The following is a 4,877-nucleotide window of genomic DNA, read 5'->3' on the forward strand; positions in this document are numbered from 1 at the left end:
GCTCGGGACGGATGGGCACCTCCGGGTGGATACCTGTGCCGGCCCAGCCCAGGAGGGAGCTGGCCCCGGGAGGGGAGGCCGCAAGCCCGGGACACTCCGCCTGCCGTGCGGCAGGCAGGGCTGCAGGCTTGGCAGGCGGCCGACCCTGGGCTGGTCCTCCAGCTCCCCGAGTGGCCGTCCAAGTGGGAACAATGACCCTTTCACGTCACGCCTCCTTCAGTCACAGCAATTTTGGCGCCACGGGACAAAGGGGCCGTTTCATCATTGTTGGGCTGGATCAACAGCCCGCCCTCCCTGAGCCCCACTGCCCCCGCCCAGCCCAGGCTCCCGGGCCGGGGAGGCCGACCGCCCAGCTGGGCCAGAGCCCAGCAACCCTTTCCCCACTGGCTCAGCCACATCCGTCCAGAGACCCTCTCGCCTTCCTGGCCTTTTGCCCCTTTGGGCTCAGTCGGAGATGAGCCAGAGCCACGCTCTAGGAGCCCCCGAAGACCCCAGGTTCTGCCCCCTCCCAAGCCTTAGTCTCCCTTCAGTGGCTGAGATGGACTCCCAGGCTCCATCGACATCTGCTACCCTGCCCCTGAAGGGAGGACATCTCACTTGTGTTCCTGCCCCCAGCCAGCACCAGCCCTCAGTGAGAGCGCCAAAGTGGGGAGAGGGCCCTGGCCCACGGGTGGGGAAGCAGGGGAGGCCCTTGGTCTGAGTCCTCGCCAGGCCTCTGCTCCCATATGGCCCTTCTGTGGCATGAGCCAGCTCAAGATCCCTTCAGCTCATCCTTGGGCAAGCCTCCCTCCACGCGGGGCTGGCCCAGAGGCCAGGGCACATGCTCCCCACCACAGCCCTGCCTCCAGCCTCCTCCTGTTAGGGCCTGGGGACCGGAACCTGAGCCCCCAGACCTCCTCCCTTCTCCAGCTGGCCAGAGTGTGCTGGGGCTTCCTGAGAGGGAGAGCGCTGGGGCCTTAGGGAGGAGGTCCCAGGCTGGGGATGGGGACAGAGACTGTGCCTCCTACCTGCTGAGTCAGAGCTGTGTCAGAGAGAATCCAGACCCCTGGGGCCCCGGGCACTGCCCCAGAAGCAGGGCTGCGGGACAGGTGGTGACCTCATGGCGGGTGTCCCAGCCCTGGGGCTGCAGGCAGCATGGTGTTGGTAACCCACCCCCAGTGGACTGCAGGGGGCTCCAACTGCTGGGGGCCACCAGGGGATGGGGAGGCAGAGAGCTCAGCCAAGGCCAGGGGGTTGGGGGTCACCCCTGGCTGCACCTGCATGAATCAACTGTTACTGCACCCGGTTCTCGAGAAGTCCCTGTGCTGTGGGCCCAGATCAGCCCTTCTGCTCAAGGAGGGCACAGGCTCTACCAGGTGGGCTCTTTCTCCAGGACCCCAGGAGTGGGACCCCAAACTGGGAGGGGGAAAGCCAGGGGCACGTGAGTGCTGCAGTTTTCCCCACTTTACAGATGAGAATCCTGAGGCTCAGAGGGTGAAGTGACGTGTCTAACCACACAGTTGCAGAGCAGAGACTCGGCCACCAGGCAGGAAGGAGCCAGGGTCTGGGGCCGGTCTCGCCTGGCATCTGGGTGCAGGAAACAGGCTGGCTGTCCAGGGCAGATACCGTGTGTATGGCTGCAAGGAAGCTGCAGGACCAGGCCTGCCTCCTGGTTCCTACAGCTGCCTGCCCGCCCAGCCCCGCCCCGCCCGGCGGCACCGCACACACGCTGCCCATCTGCCCTGCTCACTTCCTCTGACTAAGACTAAAGAAGCCCTCCTTCAGGGCACTGGAGCTGGCACCCGCCAGCAGGAAATGCCTGGCCCTGCCCTCCCCAGCGCCTGCCTGTCCCGAACCCCCCGCCCCATCTGGACTCCCAGGAACATGTTGGGGCGGGGCCGCTGCCCTGGGGGGAGGGGCCAGGCTCACTGGGAGTGGGGGTGGATGCTCTCCCACGCGAAGCTGGCCAAGGGCCCCTTCCGGCTTCAGAATCCCTGGAGCCCGAGGTGTCCCCCAGCCCACTCAAGCCCGGGACCCTGGGAGCGGGGGAAGGGTTGAACCCCCGCTCCAACTCCAGTTGCAGAAGACCAACACCTGGGCTCTGAGCACAGTTTCAACTTTTTTCGACTCCCAGGCAGCCTCTGAACTCTGTCCTCCCAGATGCCTGGGGGGAAGTGGGAGCCTGGCCTGATGATACTGGGGCTCCTAGGATCCCTGATGAGCATCAGGGTAAAGTGGGGGTCTGGGGTGGGGCTTCTACCAACTTCTAGCTCTAGGTGGGCTCCAACACCACTTTCAGTCCAGGCTCAGGCCCTGGCCACAGTCAGCACCTGCCCAAGTGGGGTCTGGACTAAGCCACCTGAGGCCCGAGGGAGAGGCTCAGCTGCCGGAAGGGCCGTGGGCCTGCAGCTGGGTTCCTGCACCCTCTGGACCTTGGTCTCCCCAGCTGCACACATTGGTTGGACTCACTGAGGGCTGCTCCCAGTTCTGACACCCTGAGTTCTTGTATAACACCTGCTAAGCCAGATGAACCATGGTCTGTTAGTCAGCAGACGATGGGCTCAAAGAGTCACCTCATTTGACTCAAGGGTCCTGGGAGGACCCCTCTGTCCTCAGCCGGCCTCTGACCTCCCAGGACGGGTCACTCTGAGGAGCACACAGCACCCCTCAGCCCCAGGACTCCCGAGAGCCTCCGTGTAGGTGTGCATCCCTCCGTTGCCCTGGACTTGGTGACCGGCTCAAAGCTGTGTGGGCCAAGGCCATCTCTGCCTTCTCTGGACCTCAGCTGCCACCGCTGTGCTGAATCTGTTCCCTTTCTGGGGGCTGAGGCCAGGATCAGAGTTGTCTCCTGAACAAGGGGCTGTGGAAACACCCAAGCCGGGGTGACCCAGGGGATGAGTTCTCTGGCCCAGATGGAGTCTCACTTTGCAGACTGCTCTGCAGTTCCACCTTCAGAAGTGATCTTTCATTTCCCTGAGCCTCACTCCAGGGGATAACAAAGATACGTGTCTCAGCAGGTGTGGGAGTGACTTGTCTGAATCACCAGGCCCCAGGGACAGTGGGAGCAGCTGTTACTGGGTTTGGCTGCTGGGAAGTGGGGAAGCTCCCAGACACCCTCAGAGCCTCTGGCCCTGGGCTGACAGTGGACCCCCAGGGCCTCGCCCCACTGGGGAAAGGCCCCCAGAACAAACCTGCAGGCGCTGCCCAAGCAGCCACACTGCAGGGTGGGCCCCTGGCCTGAGGAGGACGGAGGGGGTGGACGTGCTGCCTTGAAGGAGGGGGACGCAGTCTGGTGACCCTGCAGGTGGGGGGAGGAGTGGGGTACTAGGCCACTCTGTCCAGGGGGAGGGCAAGGGGGGGGCGGTCAGGCCCTCTGGAAGATGGCCTGAGGCCTCTCTCCTCTGCCAGCAGGACTCTGCATGCTGTGATCTGAGCCTGAACCTCGGCTGGAGGGAGTCCTGGTGTCTCAGCCAGTGGACTCAGCCATGCTCCTCCCTCCCAGGAGAATGCTGCCTCCTGGGTATCTGGGGCCAGTAGTGACCTCCGCCTGAAGCTGAAGACCTCACATCAGCTCTCCAAACTCCTCTACCAGGCTCCCATTTTACTGTGAGTGGAAATCCAAGGCCAGAGAAGTTCAGTTACTTGGAGTTTGGGGTAGCAGCTGCCCACACATCAACCCTTGCCTGGGAAAGAATGATGGAATTGGGGTGCTTTATCCTTGGGTCAGGCTCAGTCCCAGGGAGGCTTCTGGACAAGGTTACCTCATGGCCTGGCTACACACACACTCCCTTCTGTCCCTAGCCAGCTTGCCTCCTACCTGGCTTAGCACTGCCTCCTCCAGGAAGCCACCGGGATATACTCAAGTTCCTTCACTGTGCCCACCACCCCCTAATCAGTGCTGTCAGAGCCTGTCTACCTGTGGGGCTCCCATGAGACTGCAGGAGGGCAGGGCTGGTTTGCATAGCCCTGAGTCCCCACAGACGGAAGGGGGAGTCCTTCTATCATGGGGGGACTCCAAGGGACTTGGAGTATGACACCAGTATGACAGCTTCCAGAGCAGTGCTGGGTCACAGATATGACTACCTCACAACCTGCCAAGCACATGGACCTGGAGACGTTTTCTGAAGGCCATCTAGCTGCTGGTGTCAAAAGGCCTAAAAATATGCACAGCCTTTAACCCAGCAGATCTGTACCTGGGAATGTTTCCTAAGGAAATAGCCACTTGAAGGAGAAGCAGTGAGCCTCTAGTTTGCTCTCTGGGCCTCAGTTTCCCAGGCTGCACAAACATGTGACCATCACACCTCATTTGTGCTGTGATCCACCCAGGCAGACACGACACAATCCTCTTCTACAGGGCTCCAGATAACCCTACAGTTCTCCAGATAACCCTACCAATGTGGCAGAGCCCCCTTCTTATTTACAGAACGTAGGGCGTCCGGTGAGGGGGTTCAGGAGAGCAGGCCCACTCTGGGGCCAACTCTGCAAGCTATGGGAAGAAACTGCCCTTCCGGAAGCTGCTTCTCTCATGCTTGGGGTGGGGGTGGGGGGGTCAGGGCCACCATGTCTATAAGCAGGACCTTGTTCTGTGGCCTTGAAGCCACTACCCTGGCTCCTACAAGTCCCAGAAGCTGGTGCCCAGCCTCCCCCAGGGGACTGCCTCCTTCCGGAGGAAACAGCGCTCTGCTCACGCCCACCGCCCTTCCAGAGGATGCTGCCTCCTGTGCCTGGGTCACTGCATGGGCCTCTGTCCCCATCCATGGCCCTTCCCTGTCCTCTCTCTGGGGCTCAGGCCATCTTTCTCCCTAGCCACGCAGCTCTCAGAGCCCCCTCCACCAGGAAGCTGGCTCAGATTTCACCTCTGGGAGCCCCACACCCTGTTACCCTCCCACGGGACAGTC

Source organism: Bison bison, unplaced genomic scaffold (genome assembly GCF_000754665.1).
Source record: "Bison bison bison isolate TAMUID 2011002044 unplaced genomic scaffold, Bison_UMD1.0 scf7180017864304, whole genome shotgun sequence".
NCBI classification, from domain to species: domain Eukaryota; kingdom Metazoa; phylum Chordata; class Mammalia; order Artiodactyla; family Bovidae; genus Bison; species Bison bison.